Below are 19,187 nucleotides of genomic sequence, written 5' to 3'. Positions count from 1 at the left end.
GGAATTGGATGTGAGGAAAGACCACTTACACTTATAAACAGGAAGAGTCTTCCTTGCTTAAGAAAACTCTGTCAAATTCATGGGCTTGCCATAAGTCAACAGGCGACTTCAGGGCACATATAAAAACTCACAGAGAGAGCTAACCTATCATGAGTTTTTCTTGGCAAAATTTACTCAGATGCGGTTTGCCTTTGCCTTCTGAGGTTGAGAGAACGTAACTCATCTGAAGTCAACCGGTGTTTCATGTCTGAGTGGGGATTTGAACACTGTTGGCACAGTGGAGAGCCCTGGTGGCACAGTGGTTAAATGCCTATACTGCAGCCACTCACTCACAAACCACAAGACTGTGAGTTCAGTACCAGTGAGGGGCTCAGGCTCAACTCAGGCTTGCATCTTTCTGGGGTCGCTAAAATTAGTAGCCAGCTTGTTAGGGGCAATTAGCTTATACATTGTAAATCACTTAGGGAGTGCTTAAGTGCACTGATAAGCGTTATAGAAATGTACTTGCTATTGCTATTCGTCTATTATAGTCCAACTCTCAAACCACTACACCATGTTGGCTCTCCAACAATTTACACCATTACATAACTGATGGCACAGTGATAAAGAAATTTGTCAGGGTATAACTTCTCCCAGGTAAACTATTTTTAGACGTTCCTTTATTTATTTAAAATTGGGAGCTTCATCCAGCCTTCAACCTGTCACCCATCAGAACAACTGGACTACAGCTCCTTTCTATCACAGGCAGCAAGTCATTGGATGACAAGATAGGTGTGTAATCTGACACATCTGGAAGATATCAGGCTGGGAAAGTCTTGAACAGATGTATAAAAATAGACTTTTCTGTATCAGCAAACACCACTATATGATAAATAAAAATGAATGTACATGCAAGAAGAGTTATGTGCACAGATCTAGAGTGTTAGGGCCAAAAACCTAGCCAGGACCAAAAAGCTGGTTAGTGGGGAAAGATGCACCCAGCATCCTCATAGGCTTTACCAATAGAGTACAGTATATGATAGGATTTCCTATGATAATTTATGCACTGTTAGACTAGTCTTATATCAAAGTATCTGACTTAGACACATAGTTTTGATTAGACATGCACAGTATTGTGCTGTTATTAATTTTACCAGTAGGTGCACCAGTAAAGATGGCAATCTTCTGCTAAACATTATGGCCTGGAACACAGCATGATGCCTAATACTGAGTCAGACCATTGGTGTGTATAGCCCACTACTGTCTATTCTAATTGGTAGTGGCTACTAAAGTTCCAAACACAATTCTTTCTTAGCCCTGTCTGAAGTGACTGAACCAAAGACTTCCTGCATGCAGATCATTTCAGTGTCTTTTGTGGGGCTCAAATACTTAGAAACCAAAGCTATTTGTTTCCTGCTACCAGCAGGATCCATTCTCCTACACCTTATTTCAATTCCACACTACTGGATAAAAGGCCCATGTGGATGCTGGAGACTCTAGAATTCAACTACATTAGAAAAGGGTGAGAGAAAGGGTGAGAGAAGAACCACTGATGGCTCTCATTTGCTGTTCTGTGCCTATTGTGGCCTTAACCTAAATGACACTCACATTCAAGATCACTGCAGCTGTTGTTGCCCTCTCATTGCGGTGCTCTACTGTGCAGAATTGATCCTCTGGAGGCAAGATTGACACACTGTGTAGAGCAAAAGGAAAGGGAGGAGGGAGAAGGAAAGGGAAACAGAGAGGGGAGGAAAGGGCATGGGGAAAATGGAAGATTATACTGAAAAGAAGACAGAGAGGGAATCAGTGAACCAGGCACTGTGGTTCTCTGAGATACAAACATTCTGTTTCCCTTGACATTTTCAGTGACTTAATAATATTCTGAGAACTATGACATGTCACTGGTGAGAATATCTCCCCCAATAGATACGTATTTCCAAGTATTTCCTAGTTTCTTATACTAAACTGAGCAGAAAATATTAAAAGATATAGCCGTGTTTGTAGAATCAATATGTAGAGAGATCTTGGAGCACCTTTGAGTCTAACAGAAAGAAAGAAGTTGGCAGCATGAGCTTTCATAAACTAAAGTCTACTTCCTCCAAATACATCTGAGGAAATAGACGTTAGTCTGCAAAAACTCATGCTGCCAACTTCTTTTTCCCCAGTTAGTCTCAAAGATGCTGCAAAGATCTCTACATACTGCGCAGGAAATAAATCTGGATGTCTGCAGTTGTATAAACGTTGCACGAAAGTGCTAGAACAGGAGAAAGTGTGGCTACAAACCCTTTCAGCACAACAAATAATGGTGGATGATGAGAAATGCAATCCTAGCATCCGAGAGAATGTACATTTTCCACATTTTGTCTGGAAGCTGAGGATTGTACCACTCTTCAGATGAAAATATCAAAAAAGATAAGGTGGGTCTAGCGCTATGTCAATACAGCAACAAATGTGACAGAAGGACTAAAACATTCCAGCTAAGGTCAGTGTTCCCAACCTGTGGGTCAGGACCACTTGGGGTTGAATGACCCTTTCATGGGGGTCGCCTAAGACCATGGAAAACACCTATTAATTACAGTTTATGAAGGAGCAATGAAAATAATTCATGGGTTTGGGTCACCACAACATGAGGAACTGTATAAAGGGTCGTGGCATTAGTAAGGTTGGGAACCACTGATCTAAGTGGATGAGAGTTAAGCATTGGAAATAAAGAAAGAATAATGAGAACTGAGGAAATCACAGACTGCCCTTTGGATGTTCTGCCGCCCCCTTTCCTCCCCAGATCGGGTCGTGGCAACTACAGGCCATGGCCCGATCTGGCCTTCCGTGGCACAAAAAGAAGCCACAAAAAGCGGCTCCTTTTTGTGCTGCAGAAAGGGCACCCTAACCACTTGGTGGGAGCTTTTGGATTCTCCTTTGGCACAGTGCATTTAAACACTGCACAATGGAGCGCCGTAATGCTCCCGCCATGCATTTGGCACGTGGCACGACACCAGCATGGGAGCACGCGGCGTGTGTACACCATGCCCCCACATCACAGCAAATTGCCAGTCTGTAGAGGCTCTTGACTTAGTCATAGTTAGCTCTAATCAAAGCACTTTTCTTTTCCCCATTATGGAATACTTAAATCAAAGCTGCATGTGGTCAAAGTTTCCTTCAGTATAATATTGAAATTATTGGCTGCAGTGCCTATCCTTTAAAATTATTGTGGTAGAGAGTTGATGGAAGGACTCTATTAAGGAGGTCACAGATATGAATTACAGGACCGGAAAAAAGCAGTGGGGGACAGGCTTGGGAGATATCCAAAGTCTTGGAAGATATCTCATACACAGCTCGCCATGCATCGGGATCGAAAGTGTGAATAACAACAACAAAAGTGAGCATTTCATTCTGGACTAAAGTACCATAAAGGCATCAGACCCCATCTGATCTTGGGAACTGATCAGGGTCAGCTCTGGTTATACTGGATGGAGACTGCCAAGGAATACCAAGTGCTGGGGGCTATATTCAGAGGAAGAAACTCGCAAAACCACCTCTGAGCATTCCTTGCTAACAAACCATGATTCATTCATGGGTCACCATAAGTAAGCACTCAACAATACATACGGAGAACATTCAGGTATCTTCCAGTGAGGTGCAATACATTTTCCCTCCACACTTGCAGCTTCGACTTTTGCAGATTGATTACTTGTAGTTTTGATTAATATGTTCTCTCTAGGAATCTCTAAGTCCTCCACACAACTCTGCCGGACATGTGACCATAGGAGTTGTGCTGAGAACCTATAAGTTCCTGTAGTAATATTTCCTAGGCATTTGTAAGTCCTGCAGGATAATTCTATGATTAACTTCTGGCAGATGTTGACCACAGAGTTGCACTGGAGGACCTAGAGATTCCTAGAGAGGTGTTCTCTTAGCTAAAGAGAATAGTGTGTTTTTATTTGTGGTTTTCCAAATTCATGGGGATCCTTCACACCTAACTTCAGCAAATGTGGAGAGACCACTGTATATTCCACTTGGAGAAAACTGGGGGGGGAGGGACATCTTCCAAGCTAAGTTAGGGATTCAGTACAGAGAAATTAAGTCACTGACCCCAAATGAGATCTCCCCCCCCCCCAAATCTTCTTTCAGTCCCCTATTCTGAGCTTTAAAAGAGCCAGCATAGCATATGGTTGAGTGCTGGACTATGACTCTGGAGGCCAGTTCATTCCCGGCTCAGCTATAACCCCCCAGGGTGACCTGAGCAAGTCACACTCTCTCAGCCTTAGGGGAAGGCAAAGGCAAACCCCCTGTGAATAAATCTTGCCAAGAAAAACGCACAATAGCGTTCTCTTTTAGGGTTGCCGTAAGTCGGAAACAGCTGGAAGGCACACAACAGCAGGAAGAAATGTCTAGCTTTGCAAAGAGACACTGGATAGCACCCCTTAGTAACTCTTTTGTTGTTAACTGCCGCAACTTGATACCATTGACCAATAGAGTCCATCCATCTGGCATGTGGCCTCCCTCTCCTACTTCCCTCCACTTTCCCAGCATTACGTCTTTTCCAATGAGTCCTCCTCTCTCTTGGTCATCTTGGCTTCTTCCAGGAGTTTTCCGGCTTGATCTGATCCAGGACCCCTTTGTTTGTCCTTTGGCCGTCAAATGGGACCTCAGCGCTCTTCTCTCCATCACCGCATCTCACCCGCTCCTTTCTTTGGATGCCTAAACCGGTATTTTTAAGTGCCCCAAAAGTTTTTAACTTCCTGTAAGGCTAGATATGGGGCGACTGGTGGAAAATATTGCAAAGGGAAGAATTCCTTTCTGGCGGAGGGCAATACCTTCATTATGTGGGAGACCTGTTAAGTAGAGTAACCCCACTTTGCGAATATACAGAGAAATAATCCGGTTTGACACCACTTTAACTGCCATGCCATGCTATGGAATTCTGGAAACTGTAGTTTAGTGAGACATTGAGCCTCTCTGTCAAGAGCTCTGGTGCTACAATAAACTACAATTCCCAGGATCCGAGCACGGAGCCAAGGCAGTCAAAGTGGTCTCAAACTGGATTACTCCTGCATTTTGTTTTGGACCTCAGTGCCAGGGACCCGGGGGCAGAAAGGAAACCAGGTGGCCTCCACACTTAAAGCAGGTGGCTCTGGCAGTCAGAAAAGCCCCCCCACCTTCCACTTCCGCTTCCGCCTGCCAGAGAGCCAGCCTGCTTTCTCCCCTCCGGCGCGCGCCCCAGGCCTCCTTTCCTCGCTCCAGCTCTTGCTCAAAGCCGGGCGGCGTGGCGTCTCTAGGTTCCCTAGCAACCACCGCCTTTCCCGTTGAGTCGTGGGCGGGGGGAGGGAGGAGCAAAAGGACGTATTGCGTCAATGAACATAGATCACAGAAAAGTATAGAGACCTTGTTGCAGCACATGTGAGACTAAGGCTGCATCCACACTGGAGAAATAACCCGGTTTGGCAGCGCTTTAAATGTGTCTTGGCTGAAGGTTAGGGAATTCTGGGAGTTGGAGTTTGTTGTGGGTGCCCCACAACAAACCCAACTCCCGAATCCATAGCCTTCAGCCAAGACACATTTAAAGTGCTGCCAAACCAGGTTATTTCTCCAGTGTGGATGCAGTCTACACAGCTATATTTTGAATAGATACAGAATGTTAAGTGACACTGACCAACATTACCTTAGGACTGGAGCATGGCTTGTGGTGGACTTCTGGCCTCTTAGGACACATGCGTCATTTAAACAGCATACTCCAAAGTGATCCGAAGCAGCTTTATTTTGGCCCTGTCTGGCCCTATAGTTATCTTTCTAGCTAGCAGTCATGATATCCAGAGAACTCCCTCTAGAGCACCACATTTCAAATGAGTTGAATTTCTTTCAGCTTTCTTCATGTCCACCTTCTACAACACATGCATAGAAATGGGAATATAAGGGCATGGACAATCCGAACTGTAGTATTCAGTGGAAATAGCTTTACATGCCTAGTTCCTTCACAGCTGCCCCTCCAGTCATATCTTCTTATTATTTCTTGACAGCAGTATATTCTGATTATATCAAGATATGGAAAATCTTGAACTTCGTGAAAGTCTCACATAGATTTAAAGTTACATAAATCACCTGTGGTCATTATTTTTGTTTTTGTAATGTTCAGCTGAAGACTTGCCTTTGCACTTTCTCCTTGATTTGTGTGTGTGGTGTGGTGTGTGTTTTGGCGCTAGGTGGCCATGCTCTGGAAGGGTTTATTCCTGACGTTTGCCAGCATGTGTGGCTGGCATCTTCAGAGAAATGTCAGGAATAAACTCTTCCAGAACAACACACACACACACACAAAAACCTACGACTATGGATGCTGGCTGTGAAAGCCTTGACCTCACATTTCTTTCCTTGACTTTCTTCAGTAATCATTCCAAGTCTTTTCTATTTAATGCAAGTATATGGACGGTGTATATTAAGTGTAATATATATATTATATATGCACACACTAATATATAGTATAGAAAACATGTATTAAGAACAGGGTAGAAATAAGCAAGGTAATACAGTCCAGTACACATCATTTCCATTATACATTAGTATCATCAATCTTGTGCGGGGTTGGGGAGGAGCAATTTTTAAATTCCCTAGAGATAGGAGTGAGAACTGCCCTTTGAAATCAGTACAAAACCAAGATTGTGGCAAATGGCATGTGATGTTTATGCCAGGGTCCATTCAAGACCAAAGACAGAAGAATTCCTGTTCTAATCCAGCCTTAAGCAATCGCTCGGCCTGAACTCTCCCTACAAGCCAAAATTTTGAGACTGTATTATTAAGTTGAAGGCTTTTCTGTATTAGGAAGTTGAAGGCTTTCATGCCCGGCATCCATACTGGGTTTTTCAGGCTATGCAGCCATGTTCTAGAGAGTTTATTCCTGACGTTCGGCAGCATCTGTGGCTGGTATCTGATGCCAGCCACAGATGCTGATGAAACGTCAGGAAAAACTCTTCTAGAACATGGCTGCATAGCCTGAAAAACCCACAAAAAACTAGAGACGGTGATACTTTGGCCATATATGAGAAGACAAAACTCACTAGAAAAGACAGTAATGCTTGTGAAGGTGGAAGACAGCAAGAAAGAGGAAGTTGCATTACAGATGGATAGACTATTCTGTGTTTTAGAGTATTAGAGTAAACCTGTTTGTTTTATTTTGTTTTCTTCCAATTTAATATATGTATACCTATTGTTCTTTGTAGAGTGTATGCCACCAGCAGATCTTTATTTTATTTATTTTAATTGACTGTATGTACAGCGCTGTGTAAACCTATAGTGCTTTATAAATAAATCTTAATAATAGCAATGATACTAATAACTCAAGAGAGCCAGTGTGGCATAATGGTTTGAGCATTGGGCTCTGACGTCTGGAGACCAGGGTTCAAATCCCCTCAGCATGGAAGTCACTGGGTGACCTTGGCCAAGTCACACTCTCTCAGCCTCAAGATGGCAATGGCAACCCCCTCTGAAGAAACTGCCCAGAAAACCCTTATTTTATAGGTTCAACTTTCTGAAATGACTTGAAGGTCACACATCAACAAAAGCCTTACTCAAGGAAGCCACAGCCCTGAGTCTGCAAGAGATTTGGTGACAGACTGACTTAGAGGTTGCCATAATTAGAAGCCCGCTGACACTAGTAACAATAACAACAAGTTGGGGCATTGTTTTAGGATGAGGGAAACAGTGTGGCTTTAGTGTTTATAACAAAAATCAGTTACAAACGTTAAAATTGCTAGAGTGTGATATTTTGGTACTAAAGGTGAAACAGGGCCTTTGTGTGAGCTTCGCGTTCTACTCTATGCTTTTTCCTATCTCTGGGATTCGAAAGGGAGTGTCAGGCGGTAAGCCCCAAGGGATCGGGCTTGTGCGCCAAGCAAGACGCATCAGCCAATCAGAAAAGACGGACAAGAAAGAGGGCGTGGCGACACCCCCGCCACTCCGAAGAGAGTTTTTCCTTTCTCTGTCATTGTGCGTCTCGAGGTTTTACGGGCGCCAGTCCGAGGTGGCGTAATCGTGGACGCATCAACTTGCGCAAAACTGGACCCGCCTTCAGGGCAGCTGAGCGGGAGATAGATTTCCTGCGCATGCGCGGGTTGTGATGTGGAATAAAGGCACCACCTGAGAAGCTATGTGAGGATCAGCCTTGGTTAGCTTTTGGATGGGAGACTGCCCATGCATACTGGCCCTTTGCAGGACATGTCCTACATTTCAGCCTTCGTGTACAGGAAAATGTTAAATTGTCCTCCATTTTGAGCATGAGTTGAGGCTAAATAATCCATTTGACACTGCTTTAACTGCTCTGGCTCAATGCTATGGAATTCTGGAACTGGAGTTTGTTGGACCACAATGATCCAGTCTGACACCACTTTAACTGCACAACCAACCCAGTTCCCAGAATTCCATAGCATTGAACCAGGGCAGTTAAACTGGTGCCGAACTGATTATTTCTGCAGTGTGAACACAACCCAGAAGGATGATTTTACATTTAATTAGAGAGAAGGAGACACTGAAAATGTTAGGTCCAAAACACACACTGCAGAAATAATCCGGTTGAGACTGTGCTTTAACTGCCTTTGTTTCAGTGGTAGGGAATTCTGGGAACTAGTTTTGTAAGACATTGATTGAGCCTTCTCTGTCAGAGAGCTCTAGGGCCACAATAGTTGAGTTCCCAGGATTCCCTAGCACTGAGCCAGGGCAGTTAAAACGGTCTCAAACAGGATTATTTCTGCAGTGGGTTTTGGACCTTTGTCAAGAAAATGTACATGAAAAGCAATGCATACTAAAGAATCCTCTGTAAATAAAATTGTTGCAAAACAATGGGCTATACTCACACCTTATTATAGTGTTGTATATTGGCATCAAGTAACAGGTTGCCAGGGAAACTAGCTAATACTGTACAATATTAAAATAGATTCTGAAAACATTTAAAAACAAACTAAAAACACAAAATTGAATGGTGAGCCTAGCAGGGAATATCAAAATCATTCACATGGCACTGGGGGAAAAAGGTTGTGTTAATGTAGAGCTCTCTGGACAGGTTTTGCCACCCATAACAAGTGCTGCCAGGATATTTTGTTGCCTGAGACATCAGTAAAAACAACCAAAATGTTGAGCTGTCCAACCAAATTAACATCACAGATGAGTTTTGGGACTATGCCATTCAACTTAGAGAAACCGCACTCTTCTACCCATCTTCCACAAAGGAAGTTTTAAAAGAAGTGCCTGTTACAGACTGCCAAAATAAAGCTGCTTCGGGTCTCTTTGGAGGTATGCTGTCCTAAGAGTCCTGAGGTCGCGCCAAAGCCACACTCCATTCCTAAGCACTGGAGTGTGGTTTTGGTGCAGCTTCCGGATTCTTAGGATGCATGCATCATTTAAACAGCATATTTCCAAAGAGACCCGAAGCAGCTTTATTTTGGCAGTCTGTAACAGTCAGTTTTTTTCAGGCACCAAAACCAGTCAGATTCACATATTACATTGTCCTCGTAAGAGAACAATGCACTAAATAGTTTTTTGTGGCCATGTTCTAGAAGAACTTATTCCTGACGTTTCGCCTTCTCTTCGGAAGTTGCCAGCCACAGATGTTGGTGAAATGTCAGGAATAAACTCTTCTAGAACATGGCCACATAGCCCGAAAAACCCACAAACAACTATGAATGCCGGCCATGAAAGCCTTCGACTTCACAATGCACTAAATGTCCGATCCCCCTAAAATTCTTTTGCCTATGCTTTACTCTGAGGCTGAGAGAATGTGACTTGCCCAAGATCACCCAGTGGGATGCCATGGCTGCATGGGGATTCAAACCCTGTTTTCCAGTGTTGTAGTCCAGCATTCAAATACTACATCACACTGGCTCTAGGACCCATTTATTTGTTCTTTTTGGTCAGTTGATGGTATCCATAGAACTCTCCTCCTGCAACACATTTCACATTCATTGATTCTCTTCCTATCATCTTTCTGCACTGTCCCAGCTTTCAGAGAAGCCAGAAATACAATACCATTGACAATCTTAACTTTGATGTTTGGTTACATATCTTTACAAGGATTTTGTCTAATTCTTTCACAGCTATGTTTCCAAATCCTAGTCTTCTGATTTCCTCACTGCGGCCTTCATTCTGATTCATGACTGAGCCAAGGAATGGAAAATCTTTAATTATTTGAATGTCTTCATGATCTGTTTTAAAGTTACGTAAATCACCTGTGGGCATCCCCCTCCCCTTAATATTTAACTCTTAATACCGTCTTTTCATCTTATTCCTTGACTTTCTTCAATTGTAATTCCAAGTCTTTCTATTTTCTGCTAGCGTGGCATTGCTTCCACCTTCAGATCCTTCAGATTTTGTTATATTATGCTTATTTTGCACTTGTTTCTCTGCTTCTGACCATAAATTATATTTAATTATTATATTTGTAATGTAAAGTCAATAATTTTAAAAAGCGTACATTTCTCTCTTTCCACCTCCTCCCTTCCATATGACTGTTTGAATTCTACCTGAATTATTAGCTGTAGTTTAGATTAGTTATGTGATTTCCTTCCATTTTCATTTAGACTACATTATTGGGTATGTGCATATCCCTGTGCACTTATACAGTATGTACCTTAAGATAATGCTTTTGTTTGCCTTGAGTTGTTTGTGGAATACAGAAAATCCTCAGTATGCTGTTTGAAAGAGCAGCAATTACCCTCACTTTGGTTTCTTCTTTTGTGTAGGTTTTATTTTTGGAATATACACAGCAAAAGCAGCCCAAGGCCATGAACATCATAGCCTTCACAGTCTTTCAAAGTATAGATTAATTTAAAACACAGCATCAGCATACAGCATATTATAACTGAAGGCCAGCATTCAGTTGGTGCACTATGCCAGCATCAACCATGCCAGGAGGAGGAAAAAAGGCCATGGGTACAATGGCATTAAGAAAGCAAAGCATTGGAGAAATAGGCTCTCAGAACTGGCAGAATTTGCCTGCCTGTTTCTGTTATTGCTGCATGACCCTAGAAAAAGGGCAACTGCTAGCATTGTGCACCAACGAAATCTGACCAATGTCTTAATTCTAGGGTGATTTGGAGGCAAGAGTTTAGTTTTAGCTCAGGGCAACTCCTCAAAGACTAGGGGCCAACAGCAGCCTCTTGCTGGACCCTGGAGAGCTGCAAAAACGGTTTTGTTAGGAGTGCAATGGTAGCCCCTTGTGTGGTTGAATGTGTTATGTCTTACCTGGAGCCGGTCTGCTCAGAAGGAAAACAGGAGCGCCAGAGGAGGCTGGTAGTCCTGCCTGGAACTGGCAGAAGCAGATCCCTGACTGTCTTATGTAGCGTCTAAAGACCACAAAGTAGATACAGTGCCACTTCGTTTTATGGAGCATCTTAGGCTGAAATGCACACTGCTAAGGAACAGCAAATGTCCTGATCTTCTTTAAAACAAGAACACTAATTAGGCCAACTGTGCTAATTTTCAGCCAGCTGTACATTAGCACAGGCAACAGATCCAGTACTCCCTTGTTTGATAATTCTTAATCTGGATTTATGGAATTTGGCATATGCCTTAGATTACTCCCTTGGTGACTCTATAACCTTGGATTCCTTCACACTATCCCTGTTTTCACTGACACTCAGTGTATGACCCTGGACTGGGTTAGTTTATCTACCGTCTATTTCCATGGACTATAAGTGCACTCGCCTGGGTACATTCTGATACAGTATGGACTATGCCACCTTGACTCAACAGAAAGGGGGAAATATGTCCATAGCACAGTAAAGTTTACTAGGTTTGTTTCATAGACTCGTTTTCAGTCTGAATTCTTGAAGCTTGGATAGGGGGTTGCTTTTTCAAATCATAGTTCTGTTAATGAGTATATACATAAAAAGATTACCAAGTCCAAATTCTATAGAGACTTCTAGGATGAAGTGATAAGAGTCCTGTCTCATTCCAGATAATGTTGTAAACCTAGTACACAAACTTGGAGTGTATGATCTTCCCTGTACAGTAAGCCAAGTGTTGCTGGATTGCTGGTTGCAATATCATTCTCTTTTTCCCTAGCTGCTTTCCTGTGTTGTAGGCTTTGTGCCCTCAACAGTTGTACAAAATATTCAGCATGGAGATAAAGTTAGAGAGGACGTTGGATTTCTGCATGTTTGGCTCTACACGGTATGTCGTTTTTCAGAAGAGAAGATAACTACTGTACTTTGGTCTTCCATAAACAAGCCTGCCTATAGAATCCTTCTTCTGTAGAAAGGCATGTGCTATAAAGCAGTAAGGACTGATATTTTGCTGGAGCCTAAGATCAAGTTTGAAGCAGTTTGAACTGCTTATTTTCCACATTTTCAGATGAGTAGCTATGTTGACATACAAATAGAACTGCCACAATCCACAGACACAGAGTCACACTTAGGCCCAAGACAGACTGACCCAAAACAGTGGGCTGGAGGCATCTGTTTTAACTCCGGAGGGACGCTGCAGTAGCCAAATCACGCAGCGTCCTTCTGGAGTAAAAAGAACCCAGAAAAACCAGGTTCTTTTTACGGCTCACGGCACACGTCACGGTTGTGACATGTATACACTGCGCGTCCCTTACGTCAAGATGGAGGCGCCCGCGTGAACGGGACACCGCCGTGGTGCCACCCCCGGCACATACTAGGGTTTGGGAACGTGTGTTTAATGCTAAATTTTGCCAACAAATATGGAAAACAAAGCAATGGCCCACAGACTGGAAGTGATTAATATACAGTCGGCCCTTCTTATACCTGGATTTTTTATACATGGATTCAAGCATACGCGGTTTTAAAATGTTCAGGAAAAAGTATAAATTTAAAATATCAAAACTTGATTTTCCGTTTTTTTTATAAGGGACACCGTTTTGCTATGTCATTATATTTAATACAGGGATTTTGTTATACACGGGGGATCTTGGAACCAAACCCCAGTGTATAACAAGGGTCCACTGTATATTCCCATCCACAAAAAAGGAGACACAAAAGATTGCATCAGATACAGAACCATTGCACTAATTTCCTATGCAAACATAGGTGGGTTACAGACCGCCATATTAGTACGCGCAGAGCACATACTAGGGTTAGGAAGGGGTGGTGCTTCCGCACCCCCTAACCCTAGTACAAGCTCCACGCACACAAAATGGCGGTGGCCGTTCCACACAGCCGCCGCCATGATGGTGTCATGAACAGACCGCCTCCAAACGAGGCAGCACGGACGTGATGCCATCGCTCCGAGCGAGGGTGCTTAATGTGCCCTCGCGCGGAGCAGGAAGGAGCTCTGAAACGGAGCTCCTTCCTGGTTTGCATCGCTGGGTGCAGCAAGGGAAAAAGGGGCCAAGCGGCCCCTTTCTCCTCCTCCTCGCCACCGTGGGGTGTCGTTGGGGCTTGAAACCCCAAGGACACCCCTTTCCAGGCTGCGGGGAAGTGGCCTTTTGCCGCTTTCCCGCGGCCCAGAAAGCGGCGGATCGGGGCCTCAGCGGCTGCCGTTCTGGCCACTGAGGCCCCCAATACACCGGGGAAAGGTGCGCCTACAGGCCACCCCAAAGGGGTGGTCTGTAACACGCCAAACTCAGGCTCAAAATCTGCAGTAAAGATTTCTATCATATATGGAGCATGAAATCCCTGAGGTGCACACTGGATTCAGAAAAGGAAGAGGCACTAGGAATAACATTGCAAAGGCCTGATACAGATGGCGCAGAAGCGCTGTCCTAATACCAAAACTAGGGCTGGGGAGTACGCAGTAACTGCACACTCAACAGCCCTAGTTCGTATGAACAGCGCCATTTTGAAGGCACGCCGTCCATACACAGCGTGTGGCGATGGCATCACGCACGCTCTGCCTCCACACGGACTGGCGCATCTGTGACATCACTGCACCACTGGAGGGTGCTTGCAGCGTGGGAAAATGGAGCTCCTTTTGGGCACGCGCTTTGGGCGTGCAACTAGATTGCTGCTGGAATTAAGCCAAGGAGAAAGGGGTCAGGTGGCCTCTTTCTCCCATGGCTGTGCCTGTTGGGGTGTCCGGGGGCATGCAGCCCCAAGGATACCCTTTTTTCAGGCCATGGGGAAGCGGCGTTATGGAAAAGTGTCAGATTGGGGGTCACAGAGGCTGCCGGTATGGCTGCCCTGGCCCCTCTTCTGTGGAAAGGGGTGGGTGCAGGCCGCTCCAAAGGGGTGGTCTGTACCGCGCCAAACATACATTGGATGATGGAGTGCACCAGGGAATTCCAGAATTTGCTATGCTTTATTGGCTACAGCAAAGCCTTTGACTGTATAGATCACAAAAAGTTATGGCTTCCCCTTAGAGGATTCCAACTTTCCGTGGTCTACTCATCGGACAGGTAATTATAACCTCACTGCAAAACCCTCCTTTCCCTTTCTATATTTCTATTTTGGTTAGCTCTGCATATGTGTGAATTGCTATTGTGTGTGTCTGATATCATTTTCTAAATAAAATTCTCTTAATTTCCCCCAAACCTGGAGTTCTCCTCAGTTAGGCCCTTCTTATACACAGATTTTTTTATACACGGATTCAAGCATCCACGGTTTGAAAAAAGTATAAATTTCAAATATCAAACCTTGATTTTCCATTTTTTATGAGGGACACCATTTTGCTATGTCATTATATTTAATGGGACTTGAGCATCCATGGATTTTGTTATCCACGGGAAGTCTTGGAACCAAACCCCAGCGTATAACAAGGGTCCAGTGTACTGGTATACACAGGTGCAAACAGTCCAAAGGTTACCCAAGTCTCTTGTAAAAGCTAATTTCCCCAACATTTAAGGTAACACTGATAGTTGGCGGGGACCCACCCAAACCCCCCACTTTTCTTTGGTTAACACCAGGACTCTCATGTAGTGAAGATGGCAGCTCCTTAAAAGCTTATTCAAAACCTTGGCTTGGAAAAGGGGGGAAGGTTTGAAGTGCAACAACACTCTGTACTGAGTTAATGCCTCAGAATGGGCAGTCCTTAGTCAGAATCTTTGACCGCTGCACTGCACTAATTCTAACAGGGAGGATAGTTAGGATCCATTGATGGAATACCTTTGACCCCAGCTGCATTGCTGCAAATGTACGTGAACTCAATTTGATACCTTCCAGATGTATTGGTTTACACACTCCCTTTATGCTGGCTTGGCATTATGAAAGTTGTAGTCCAACACATCTGGAGGGGACCAGCCTGCTGAAAGATGCTTTCAGCTGTTTACAGCTCCTCTCCTTACACCAGTTCATGAGGGAGGGTAGCAATGATATGTTTTTCATATCCAAATTAATCTTGCACACTGGTGAAATTGTTCACTCAGCCCTAAACCTGGAGGGTCAGATATTACATTGAAGAGGGTGGGTCGGGTGGAGACATTATACATGGAAGAAAAAAAGTCTGCAGCAGCTGTATGTCTATGGAAGGAAGGAACGTTAGCCCCCCGCCCTACACACAGACAATGCACTCCTATCATTTTGTTGTTCATCCACACTTATATAATACAGTAAGAGATAAACAAAGAGCAGACCTCTTTTCATTCTGAAACAGCCCATCATGAGTATATTTTGCTGAAGGGGAAAACAGCAAAATAGACTTGAACATATGTGCTGCTTTATCTGTCTCCTCCATTATGCTTCCCATTGCTTTGGAGTGCTGTGTTTCCTGAACAGATGGAAAATAAGGGAAAAAATGGCCAGAGGCAGTCGGCGTGTATGAGGCCTTGGCAACAAAGTTAACTAGGTTCCTACAAATCCAACTAGATTTTATTAGGCTTCTAATAATATTGTAATGCTTCCGATGTTTGTCATGGTGCAGGGCTTTTTATTTGGTGACAGTTGCTGATTGGTAGCAAGGTGAACATTTGAAATGTATATCTTAATTTGTGATCTGTATTTGTGTAACTTATGATCCAACACTTGGAGAAATTTTACTGTCTAGTTACTTTGAGATGTTTTTTTCCCCACCTTACAGAGCAGTGTTCCATTTATATTAATGCAGTCATACATGTATCTACTACGAAGTTAGTTCCAATGATTTTAATGGGACGTGTGTGTATGTGTGTGTCTTCCAGTCGTTTCCAACTTATGGCTACCGTAAGGGACTTAGGTAAATGTGTACAGGATTACATCCTGAAAGACCACTGAAGTGCATGCATTTCTTTATGGCAACCAGTTTTCCCCCAACTATATTTTTCTCAAGCAGTTATGTTCCATTTATCTATTGGAGCTGAAAGTATTTCACACACACACACACACACACCCCACTCACCCCATTGTTATTTTAAGAGCAACCCTATGAAATAGATTAGGTTGAGAAGCTACAATTGTTTAAAGGTCACCACATGCATGTTATGTTATGAAAGACCTAGAATTTGACCTGATGTATGATCTGCATTGAGGGAGGGAGTGGGGATACTGTAAATATAGAGTTCCTGCAGCAGATCTGAGGATTTGTTGTCTGGCCGCAATCTTTTCACCACACTCTGATGTTGCTTGGCCACATGTGTCCTGATTTTCATCTGTGAAATGTGGGAGGCTATTGAATCCAAATGAAGATCCAAGTGCTAAGCTGACTCAGGAACTTTTGATGAAGGACTTCATCAGTTGCTTTTTGGCAGTCCCAAGAATATATCACCCACATGAATGTTTACATTCATGCCAAAGAACTCCAAAGGGTTGATCATGCAGCATTTCCCTTTTCAAATGCTTTGTTAATTCTTTCCAGTAAGAGTTGTTTTATGTTTTGGTAGATCTGGAGGAAGTTACAGTGAAATCTTATGCATGTCTGCTTAGAAGTAAGACCCACTGAGATCAGCAGTGCTTACTTTCAGATGAGTATACTGTATATACAATTGCAGTGTCAGTCACACTTTCGTTCTATTGAAATTAAGGATATTTTCATGGCTATCTTGTCTCATTGATATCATCAGGACTAAAAGATGACTAATGTTTGATTCCCCATAGCTAGTAATTCTAGCTTCAATAATATTTCCTGCCAATTTCATCTGGAACAAATGTTCATTCTGTATTTTCTTGGAACCCAGTTTCCCTTTTTAAAAATCCATGCTAATGCTGGCTCTTTTCCAATCCCCCAGTAAAGAAGACCATTTTACTGGCATATCTTTGTCAGTAGATGAGATACGTCATACTTTAATTCTCTAAGAAGAACTCTCTGGCATATGCCATCCAGATCGGGTAACTTGTTATTTTTTATCTGTCAATTAAGCCCAGAATGTTATCCCTTATTACCTCAATTTGGCTTTGTTTTTCAGAGACACTCACTGGCACAAACTGTTCAGGCCTAGATAGCTGAGCAATATCTTCTGCAGTGAAGATAATCCAGTTTTCTCCCAATTTATCTTCTGTCCCTATAAGTTTGAGGCCATTACATAGTTATAGAATTACCACTTCAGGATTCAGTTCATAGCATGCTATGTTCTTCTTTATCTTAAATATCACTAATTTTCACCATCCGCATGTTAACCTGTTTCGTTCTCTTCCTTTTTTTTCAGTCCTGCTGCTAGATCCCTAAAACTTCATGTATTTTCCTTACCTTACAAATGTAAGCAGGTATGTGCTACAATAACTGGCAGTATCCGAATGGATCCCAGATGTCTAGATAAATACTCTTGTCTGCCAATACCTTCTGGCTTGAGCCCTCTACACTGGAAGAACATGTGACTAAATTTGTACATTTGGATGCTGAACACAACATAAGCGTTCCAACTCACATGCCAGGTAATATTCAGTTATTCCTTATCAGGCAGTAAGAGTTGTTCCAAATTCTCCAGTACCCCAGAGATGGACAGACACATTGCCTTTTGCCTGTGTCTATTTTGGCTCCCCACCATGCCTTGTTCTTGTTATATTATAGTGTTTCCCATAAAATCTTTTTCTCTTCAAAACAACCACAGCACTAATCTGTAATTTAAGCAATGAGACCTGAACCTCTTGTCCCTTTCTTTTACATTTTTACTTACCCTCTGATGGAGAATTTCAGTTCAGTCCCTTGTAATCAGTTGCTTTTACACAAGCTTTAAATAAGTCCCCACCCACTGAGTCGAAACAGGCTTACCAAATGCATAAGACAAGTTGGGATAAAAAGTGTTCCACCCACATTCCGAATGTGTGACTTTTGGCATTATCTTCTGTATAGGAGCTTTTTGTGGAGTTATCCTGAGCATACTCATGCATGATTGAGTACCATGTTTGATTATGTAGCATAACGTAGTGTGGTGTGGTGCAGTAGATAAAGAACTGGCAAAGCATTCATACGTATGTGTTTTAGGAAATATGTCACACTATGTGCAAGTAGATTACTCTCAAGAAAGTGTGCTTTGGGTTGCACATTTCCCTGGAAATAAGTCCCACTGAACTCAGGAATTTATTTATGAGTAAACACCTTTATAACTGTGCTGCTAATTGTAAGCAAGGAAGTATACAAATCTTGCTTCTATGCCTTAGACATACCAATCTTATTCTTAATTTCCTCAACAATAGGTTTCAGGGTGCTGTCTGATGTCTAACGGAATTACTATGCTTTCCCCAGGACTTCTTTATCTATGTGTGCATCTTCAAGTTGCCTGTTGACTTATGACAACCCCATGAATTTTATCGGGCTTTCTATGACAAGGAATATTCAGAGGTAGTTTTGCCATTGCCTTTCTCTGAAATACAGTGGTCTCTCCGCATTCACTGGGGTTAGAGGTGAAGGACCCCCATGAATGTGGAAAAACCACAAATTAAAACAACAACAACACTATTCTTTTTCACTATTCTGCAATGTAGTCTAAACCCCTGCCATACAGGGGAGTAGCTGTGGACCTCAAATGAAAGGCACCTTCCAGTGCTGCAGCCTCTTGACTGCTATTTGGGATCTGGAGCAGCTGCTTGCGGGAGCAGCTATGCTGGATCTCAAATGAAAGGCACTGCCCCCCCCCCCAGCATCCACCGCTGGTTGGGAGGGCAGTGCCAAGGCCTCCTGACAGCCACTAGGGATCCGGAGCGGCTGCTGGGCAAATGAGAAAGGAAGGTGATGCCCTTTCTCGCTTGCCCAGTAGCCATGCCAGTCCCACCGGGTGTCCACCCCCCAGGATGTCACCCATTGTGATCCACATCCCTGCACCCCCAGTAACACCACTGAACACATCTGCGCCATTTCTTTGTTAGATGTGAACTTGTATGTGCCATCACAAAAGGTTGGTTTACAAGGATCCAACAGTGCACACC

At 43.3% G+C, this 19,187-nt stretch overlaps 1 protein-coding gene across 5 annotated transcripts in view; it reads right to left on the bottom strand.

The window, feature by feature from the left end:
• Positions 1 to 5,276, bottom strand: part of MARCHF10 (membrane associated ring-CH-type finger 10) — a 50,492-nt gene extending 45,216 nt beyond the window's left edge. For 3 of the 5 annotated variants that reach the window (XM_042475268.1, XM_042475271.1, XM_042475272.1), the window contains exons 1-2: positions 5,136 to 5,276; positions 1,588 to 1,672 (exon numbers count right to left, since the gene is read on the bottom strand). The gene's annotated coding sequence lies outside the window, so the exon portion shown is untranslated. Of the gene's footprint in view, positions 1 to 1,587; positions 1,921 to 5,135 lie in introns of those variants that run through there. The other 2 variants (XM_042475270.1, XM_042475269.1) reach the window with 2 other exon arrangements.
• Positions 5,277 to 19,187: the final 13,911 nt, after the last annotated feature.

Source organism: Sceloporus undulatus, chromosome 6 (assembly GCF_019175285.1).
Source record: "Sceloporus undulatus isolate JIND9_A2432 ecotype Alabama chromosome 6, SceUnd_v1.1, whole genome shotgun sequence".
Lineage (NCBI taxonomy): Eukaryota > Metazoa > Chordata > Lepidosauria > Squamata > Phrynosomatidae > Sceloporus > Sceloporus undulatus.
The sequence above is the reverse complement of the archived record's forward strand: the minus strand, read 5'-3'. Positions and strand labels throughout refer to the sequence as shown.